Consider the following 10,309-nt stretch of genomic DNA (forward strand, 5'->3'; position numbering starts at 1 on the left):
TAGAAGATATTGAAGGTGACGATGTAGACAAAGACACGACTAGTTCATCTAGTATGTCTGATTTTGAGATGATCGATACAAGAGAAAGTGAAAAACGAATGAGAGAGGAGTTGGAGAAAGAAAAGTTGTTAAGGAAGAGGAAGAGAGCAGAAAAGGAGGATGAACCGTATATGCCTTCTCCGGAACATGTTTCAGCTTCCAAGTCTACTTCAAGAATTAAAAGAAAAGCTGTTGGTCGAAAGAAGAGTGTGTCAAAGATTAGAGTATCAAAAGGTCCTCAAAAGATCTTGCATTCACCTCCTCGTCAACCTACACCTCCACAACAACCTACACCTCCACAATCTCCAATCCATCAATCACCACCTAGACAACCAACACCACAACAATCACCAAAACAACCTACTCCTCCATCACATTCAACACCACCCAGACAACCTACTCCACAACGACAACCATCTCCTTTGTTTCCACCATCACCACCTCCACATCAACAATATTACTCTTCACAAAAATTTTTTGGTACACCTCCTTTTGCTCAAACACAACATGGTTCTTCAAGTAGAGGTCTTGAAATACCACATGATAATCTGCTGGATGTTGATTTTGATTTTGCAAACAATTCTCAAGTATTAAAGTTGGAAAAGAGAATTGATGAGATGATAGCAGAAAACAAAAGATTGGAAGATGAATGTGAAAGAATTTCTGAAAGAGAAAAGTTTCTTGCTGGAAAGGTGCAGAGATTAGAAGGTGAAGTTAAAGTGATGGAGTTGAAGATTGAAGTTGATCAGACAGAAATTGATGTTTTGAAAGTTCGAGTGTCTGAGTTAGAAGAGGAGAAGAGTCGTCGGGAAAGTGAGAACGAGTACTATAAATTGAAGAACAAAGAACTTATGGCTGCTAAAGCACTACATGAACATAAGTTTTACATGCTGAATAGGGTTGTGGAAAGTATGTTGGAGACGTCTGTGGAACAGAAGTATGAAGAATTGAAGTTGGATGATCTTCGTGCTGAACGTAAAGCAGAAGTTGAAAGACAAATGAAAGAAAAAGGTAAAGCTGTTGAAGGAAGTTCTGTTATGTCGATTGTGCCTTCAATGGTGGTTGATAATCCAGTGCCTATATCCTCTGTTCCGGGTATAACTGAAGAAGAAGTTAAATCGCCAAAGCTAATTGGTGACGAAGAAGAAGAGGATGATGAAGATGATGATGAGGAAGAGTTTGTTTATTCTGCAAGCAGTCATAGTTCGAAAGGTGATGATGATGATGACGCTGCAGGAGGATCTGGTGTGAGAGTTACTGAAGATGTAAAAGAAAAAGTCGTTGAAGACTTGCTGAACAACACAGTAAATGAGGAAAGTGGTGAAGCTGGGGAAAAGGGGGAGTCGAGCAAGAATCAGATTGTAGAGCATCACGAACCCCTGTTCTTATGTCTAGATGTATATAGGGAGATGTTAAATGATGTAAACCCTGAGAATCCAATTGATCTTGAAGCTGATCTGGAATCTTTTGACATCAATAAACAGAAAGATTACAAGTATAATTATGTTGAGGATGCAGATCAGTATGATAGGGTTGAAGTAGAGGATTGTTCTGATAATGATGACGTCTCTGAAGATACATCAAAACTTCCAACGTTAATGGAGTTTTTCGCAGCTGAAAACAGAGATGAGTTACGTCAAAAAGTGACTGAAGCTGTAAATGAAAATGTGTTCGAATGTTTGAGAAAAGAAGCTGAACAAGTGAAGCAATCAAATGTTGAAAAAGAAGATCATTCAAAATGGTTTAAAGACGGTCATGAAAGAAAGTTCAAGAGACCTTTGAAGTTTTTTCAACGTGATAGATCTATTTCTCTTGGCGATATTATCAGTTGGGGTTTTCTTCCTCAGGTCAACGCCTATGCAGTCAGAAGAGAATTTGGTGTCCAGTACTTTAAACGCTTATATGACATCATGTCATTACCTTGGTGGGATATAGATGAGTTATCTCAGGTGAGAACATTGGAATATGAGGTGAGACAGAATGATAAAGCAATGTGGGGATATATCAAATACGAGAATCTCAGAGGTTATCTGAAATGGAAACCTCATCGTCCACGAAGAGTTGAAAGAATAGATCCTGAAACTGGTGTACAGGAAACTATTCTGAAGGTAAAGCCTCCAAGAACCATGACGACGATTCCTATGCCTGAAATGGAACAAGATTTTTACAAAGGGTTTATTGATTGGGTGTATAGCTGTCTTACAACTGAAGCTATCATCACATACAGAGCTGGTAATGAGTTGAGATATATTCGTATCTATGATCCGATGTGGCTGGTGAATTGTTCGGCAAAAGACATCGAATGCTTGTTTATTAACAAGATACATTATAAAGCAGAAGATATAGATCAAGCTCAACAGTTCCAGCGTGTGGTATCTCTGTGTTTTCAAAAAGGAATTAATTCCGAAAACAAGTGGAAGTCGTCTTGGTGGGTATTGGATGAAAAGATGAAGATGAAAGCTAAACGTGAACGTGAACGAGAAAATCGCAGGATGGAAGAGAAAAGAGGAAAGTTTTTGATGAAACAACAGGAAGAAGAGAAGGCTGAGAAGCAAAAGCGTGAGAAGATCAGAGTTGCTCTGAGCAGGAAGCCTAAAGGGCGTGAAGAAAGTTACAAAGCAGCTACCTGAAGACCAATATTCTAGACAAAGACTGCGGCTTCATCCAAGGGGGAGTTTGTTGGTGCATAATGTCTAAAGCCTGCGTCTTTGTAAAGTTAGATTAACGTATATGGTCTAGATAGGTTATTGTGTAATAGTTCAGGGGTTGAAAATGTAATTATACGAAAGTTTGTATGCTGGACCGCTTTTGTGACACTTGTCCACAAAAGCGAGCCAAGCTGGATCGCTTATGTGGACATGTCACATAAGCGGTTCCAGTCTACTATATATACCCCTGTGTAGTTTTCATTTGTAACGTTGTCCTGGATTGTACGTCGAACTGTTGACCTTCTGGCAATCGTTATCAAGTGAAAGTAAAAGTGTTTAAAGTGAAGACCTGTCTGTTTTCTACTCATTTCTGTACCGTACATCTTAGTATCATGCTTGAATGTGTTTCCGCCACATTTTTAGCAGGCTCTAGCTTAGATTGACTCCTCAGTGAGATCATACTCGATCCTACATATCTTCTTCATGCACACGGAGTTGATGATATCTAGATCGCAGATCAATCTTTGAAAAATAAGAAGCGCCTTGCAATTGATCAAAGAGATCATCAATGCGAGGTAGGGGATATCGATTCTTGATGGTAAGCTTGTTAAGCTCACAATAATCGATACACATCCTAAAAGATCCATCCTTCTTCTTGACAAAAAGAACGGGAGCACCCCAAGGTGAAAAGCTAGGACGGATAAAACCTTTGTCAGAGAGTTCCTGAAGCTGCTTAGACAATTCCTGCATCTCAGACGGTGCAAGACGATATGGAGCTCTGGCAATGGGATTTGCACGAGGTACGAGATCAATACGGAACTCGACTTGGCGTGCTGGAGGTAGACCAGGTAACTCTTCAGGGAAAACCTCTGAATAATCCCGAACAACAGAAATATCTTGAATAGAGTTACCTTTGCCCTTATCTGCTACAACATGTTCCAAAAAGGCCACATAGTTCTTCCGCAGATACTTCCGAGCTTTAAAACAAGACATGAGTTTGAGACCACCAGCAGGTTTCTCACCACGAACCTGTAGGATCTCACCTGACGAAAGCAGCATGCGTATGATCTTCTCAAAACAAACTATCTTTGCGCGATACTTGGCTAACCAATCCATACCCACAATAACGTCGAAGCTTCCAAGTTGCATAGGCGTGAGGTCAATAGGAAAAAGATGGTTGTTAAGGTTCAACTGGCAGTTGCGGAGAACAGAATCAAGAACAATGGGTTCACCGCTCGCCACTTCTACTGTCAATGGTTTTCCTAGTTTCGTTCTAGACACTCGAGCAATGGTTAAAAAGATAACGACACAAAACTCTTATCGGCACCCGAATCAAAAAGAACAGATGCTGGCTGATTATTAATAAAGAATGTACCGTTCACCACATTATCATCTGCTTGTGCCTCTTGTGCATTCATGTTGAAGACTCGACCTCGAGCCTGGGTCTGATTCTGGTTTGCATTCTGGTTGGCTAGCCTTGGGCACCGGTTTCTGTAGTGGGTCAGATCCCCACAGTTATAACAAGCACCTGGTGGGTAGTGTGGTCGTGCAGCTTGACCCTGTTGCTGAGCAGGAGGCTGAGCAACTTGTTGAGCCGGGTTCTGAACTGCGTGATTTTGAGCAAACCGACAAACATCGGCAAGATGACCTGACTTCCCACAGTTACTACAGAAACGGCACTGATGTTGCGGCTGATGGTGACTGTTGCATCTATTGCACAAAGGTGCATTCCCTGAATAGGGCTTCTTCGCTGGAGGCTGTGCGGGTTGGTTGGGAGCTGCCTGGTTAGCCTGGGCAGTGACAGCATAGTTTTGGGAAGCCTTACGCTTCCTTGCTCTTTTCGATGAACTAGAATCCTTTCCATTTTTGTTTTGACCTTTCTTGCTATCTTCCTTGTCAGACGACTGTTTCTTGCCCTTGTCACCCTTCCTGTGTAATTTATTCTTCCGAATTTGCGACTCAGTCAATGTCACTGATAACTCGATAGCCTGACGGAGTGTGGTAGGGTTACTACCAGTAATGATGTCTTGTACCGAGTCAGGCAGGCCGTCGATGTACCTTTCGATAGCCTTGTCGAGTGGGGTAACCATAGTCGGGCAAAGCAGACTCAAATCCTCAAACCTATCAGTATATGCCCTGTGCTCGCCACTATCTTGCTTCAAAACATCAAATTCTTTCTCCAACGCTCGTTGTTCATGACGAGGACAAAACTCATTCATCATAAGAGCTCTAAGTTCAGCCCATGTCTGTACTAGAGCAACTTCTGCACCACGGTCTCTCATTACCCCATTCCACCATGTAAGAGCCCTCTTCTGAAACACGCTCGAAGAAAACTCGACTTTGCAATTATCCGGACACTGAACGTGGCGAAAAGTATTCTTAATGCTCTCGAACCATTGAAGAAGCCCAGTTGCTCCCTCATAACCACTAAACTTGAGTGGTTTAGCCGAGTTAAAATTCTTGAAACTGCATGGAGCATTGTTGTTGTTGTTGGCTTGGTTCCATTGAGCAAAGAGATTTGGGAATTGAGCAGCCATCTGCTGTGCAATAATTTCCGCCAGCTCGGTAGTAGCTATCTGGTTTTCGCGTCGAGGAGGCATTCTAAAAGAGGAAAAACATGAAAGGAAACGAGTGAGATGATTGGATGAAGAGGATGAAATGAAACAAAATCAACAAAAGCAAAGATGGTGGTTACGCATCGCAAAGCAAACAAGCGACACACAATGTCTAGTCAAAGTAAATGGGTCAAAAATAATGTATCGCGAAGACATGTTCGCCTATAAGTGAACACTCACCCCAAGAGTTCCCAGGTAAGAGTGACTGGTCCGATTATGTGGATTTGTACGAACACTCTAGCCTTAGACAGAAAACCCAGGGTACAGGCATTCACTCTTCCAGTTCGCACGTGTTCACACTATTAAAACCCGAAAACCTTGACGAGACTTTTGAAAATCAAAGGGGTTCAAAACCTTATAACAGAGGGTTCAAAACCTTATAACAGAGGGTTCAAAACCTAGTAATCAATCATCCTCGAACAGACGATTAATTTTCAAAGCGGATTCGGAATCGAAGTTCCCGTTGTGGTTATCACCTAAGGATATGTGAAGTGCATGTTTTAAAATCTAAACACAAGATAACTTGTGTTAGGGTCCTAGAAAGTTATAGTCTAGGTCAAAGCATTATTAATAACCTAATTCCCTATAACCATTGGCTCTGATACCAACTCTTCTGTCACACCCCGACCGCGTATAACATGCAACCGCGGCGGAAACGTCGGGGAGTGTTGGGACAAAATTAATTGTTTCATAATCATGGAAATTAAAGTTACATTTTATTTATCAAACAAGCGTATTACATTGTCCTTAAACAGGAAATAAAGAGTTTATAACAAAACTAAACTAGTCTATCTTCGTTTTATGTCTCTAAGGCACAGGTCCGCCCTAGTGTCACAATCATCATCCTAAGCGATAGCTCCTGAAAACACATGTGAAAGTAGGTACGTCAGCATAAAAATGCCTGTGAGATACATAGGTTTTGTGAAAATGGGATTCATGACTTGAGTTTAAAGAAAACGTTTATAACAGTCAGTCTTGAACCTTGTAAATTGTTTAGTCTTGTAAATTATATGAGAAACGATAAGATCAGATGATATGTATAGATAAAATGTAAGGTTAAATGAGAGTAAAAATGAGTTTGTATAAGATAAGCTTGTTTGTAAAATAATGTATTGTGAAGAATATGTTATTTGTGAAAAAAGATAACATGTCTATACTGAAATGATTTAAATAATGCTACGACAGGTAATATTATACAAACATTTATATATAGGAAGTACCAGCGGCGTATCCACCATGTTTGTATCATATTACATACGCCACGTTACTCAAACCATTTACCCAAACCAACCACCATGTAAATTGTTCATGTATAAATCAATTGTCAAGTGTTATTGTGTAACCCATATCGAAATGTCTATGTTCAATGTAAACCACCAAATGTGTATATCAATGTCAAAATATTTATGTTTAATGTAGATCATGGAATGTGTACCCAAAATATATCATGTATGGTAAGTGAAATATATCAACTAAACCATATAAATGCACAAAAACAGGGTATTGAAGTAAAACATGGTTTAAATCAAAGTTATGTTTTGTGGAGCAAATGCATGCTATACTGATACAAACATTTATGCGGTATTGTGAAAATGCATACATCCAAGCCTTGAGACTGTGGCGATAAACCCTTAAACAAATTAAAGGTTTATCTAAGTTATGTGTATCAAATTCGGTCATTCCTTTCATCCAAACCAACCTAGGATGTCCGGAACGGGAGTTGTCAATTCCTATGGTACCACTACCTACTAACGAATGGCGTAGCTAATGTTAATGAATGTATTGTTCCATGTTAAGCAAACCAAATGTCATACCAAAATGAAGGCATGTGATGTAAACAATTGTACTAAGTATGCACACAACGGGCATAAATAGCATAAAATGTAATGTGAAACAATGTACTAAGTACGCACACAATGGGCATACATAGCATGAAATGTAATGTAAAACAATGTACTAAGTACGCACACAATGGGCATACATAACATGAAATGTAATGAAATCATGTACTATAATGTACTAACGAACATAACAGGTATATGATGTGAAAACATGGAAAGCATGAAAGTAACAAGTAGGCACATGTGTTTCACCCCAAAATGTTTGGAAAACAGTAAAAGAGGGGTCTATGTACTCACATAGACACCTTGAAAGCATTTGAAAGATGGGGTTCTATGTACTCACCTGAGATTGCTTTGAAATTCTTGTATAACAACCAAATACTGCTAGAGATCACGGATATCAAACGGCACCTAATATAGGTAACTATGTTAATATACCGGACCTAAATCGGAGGATCGGATAGTATGCGGGTTTGTAAACTAAACGAGTATGGAGACTCGTGTAATATGGTTTAACAAATCCTTTATACTAAAATGAAACCTAACCTAAGTGCTTACGACCCATTACGACCCGTTTAGGTAGCTTATGCTACCTTAACGCGTCGTTCGCGTAGAACGCGTTTGGAACGCCTAACATCGTGACCATAAGGTATAACCTTGGAAGGTTACAGCTATGGTCACCTAATGTGTTTGGTCGAATCCTAATGATCGACCAAATGGGTCGGGTTCGAAAGTATAAGCGATTGTTTAGATCGCTTACCTTACGACCCTATATAAGCACTAAACTAAAAGTGACAAGCTAAGCATGATAGAACATGCTTAACTAAGTTTAGAAAACAGGTTTGGTATCAAAACAAACGGTTTTGATACCCACGAGTAGTTTGGTTACAAAATACGCAAGAATGCGCATTTTGGAAGAAACTACGACTCGTCACTGAGCCTAGATAACGTGGTAATCAGTAGGTATAGTCACTACGGACTATAACCATCGTGATCACACTCTTGTTATGTAGTTCCAACGAACTTCGTGTTGACCATAGGCTGGTCAACGCAGAAAGTCAAACAAAGCTTGACTTTCGGACTCGAAAAGCGAATAAAAGAACGAAGGAACACTTACGGAGGGTCCCCGAAAGCTAATCTCGATCCAGGAGCTCAGGTATGAAGCAAAGGCCTCAACTTAGAGCTTTAGATCAGATTTTGTGGGTTTTTAACCAAAGGGGGGGGGTATTTATAGGAAAAGCAAGACCGTTAGGATCGTTTCTTGATTATCGTGCCACGATCCAATCCATACACTTGTCGCAAAGTTGTGGTGGCTTATTTTGCCCCCACCATAGGGATTTAACACGTGGCGTTGCCCTTTGGGTGATCGAAAGGCCATTGCAAGTGGATCAAAACATTGAACCTTGTCTGTATGTCTGACGCGGCCCGCGTCAGGATACACACAAAACTCAGGCGGGCCGCCTGGCCTTGTCTGATCAGCACAAACTTTATGAAATGACAGTTTTATGGTGCTTACATAAGGCATAATATAAGGCATAATATAAGGATGCTTACATAAATTTTTCAAACTTTCTCATGCCAAACACTAAGGCATAATAAATGACAGCACAAACTTTCAAACTTTCTCATGCCAAACACTAAGGCATAATATAAGGATGCTTACATAAATTTTTGGATGTCCGGATGTATTCAGAACGTAAGTTATGCGCGAAAGTGCAAACTTGTGCACTTTTTGACACTTTTAGCCCCTGAATGATCCAAAAGTTTGTTTTAGCATACCAAACCCCTCAAAGCCTATTTCTAAGCTATGTAAAGGATATTTATGGTATGTTTAACTTATGGACATGTTCCGGAATGTTTGTTACAGTTCAAATTGGCATACTTTCACAGTTTGTCAAGTTTAGTCCCTGTAAGCGAATTAACTTGTTTTTGCCATACCAAAGCCTTCAAAACTTATTTCTAAGTTATGTAAAGGTTATTTAGGGGATGTTGAGTATATGTTGATGTTCCGGAGTATTTGTCGCATTAAACTGAGTACGTTTACGCACCAGTTTGCGTATAATTCTCTAGAAAGCGATGTAGAGTTTGAAATTGAACAAAAGTCAAAACATGAAAAATGTAAAACACAACCGAACAAACATTGGGATCAAATAACATTGTTTTATTGATAATTGAACTGTTCATAATGATTTCGAGCACAAATGTTACAACAAGTCAGGCATTTTGATACATACAAGGCAACATCCTTCTTCATACCAGGCCACCAGAACTTAGTACGAAGATCCTTGTACATTTTATCAACACCAGGATGGATAGAATATCGAGACTTAGGAGATTCGTCCATTACCAAGGTGCGAAGATCGCCTTGTTTTGGAATCCACAAACGATCTTTGAAATAGAGCAACCCATCGTCCTTCGTTTCGAGTTTAAGCTCAAGTTGATGTGGTAATTCCGTACCCATCAAATTTTGTGACACACAAATTGCTGAGCTTGAAGAACACGAGTTTGAAGATCAGATAGCGTTTGGAACGCTTCTTCTTGTTTGTGTCCCCACTAAAACGGCTTATTCTTCCAAGTCAAAGCAGTGAGTGGAACCGCGATCTTTGAGAAGTTTGAAATGAATCGACGATACTATCCAGCAAGACCAAGAAAAGATCGAATCTCTGTAGGTGTTGTTGGTCTAGTCTTTAATAGCAACAATCTTAGATGGATCCATATGAATACCCTGCTTATTGACTATATGACTCAAGAATTGAACTTCTTTAAGCCAGAATTCACACATGGAGAATTTAGCAAAAAGTTGTTCCTTCTTCAGGAGTTCCAATGTTAAGCGAAGGTGTTGCTCATGCTCGGCTCGAGACTTCGAATAGACAAGAATATCGTCGATGAACACAATAATGAGCTTGTCTAAACGAAGGTGTTGCTCGTGCTCGGCTCGAGACTTCGAATAGACAAGAATATCGTCGATGAACACAATAATGAACTTGTCTAAGTGAAGGTGTTGCTCGTGCTCGGCTCGAGACTTCGAATACACAAGAATATCGTCGATGAACACAATAATGAACTTGTCTAAATAAGGTTTACGGACCCTATTCCTTAAGTCCATAAAGATAGCTGGAGCATTCTTCAAACCAAAAGGCATGACAGTGAACTCATAATGCCCATA

The sequence above is a fragment of the Helianthus annuus genome, chromosome 7 (genome assembly GCF_002127325.2).
Source record: "Helianthus annuus cultivar XRQ/B chromosome 7, HanXRQr2.0-SUNRISE, whole genome shotgun sequence".
NCBI classification, from domain to species: Eukaryota; Viridiplantae; Streptophyta; class Magnoliopsida; order Asterales; family Asteraceae; genus Helianthus; species Helianthus annuus.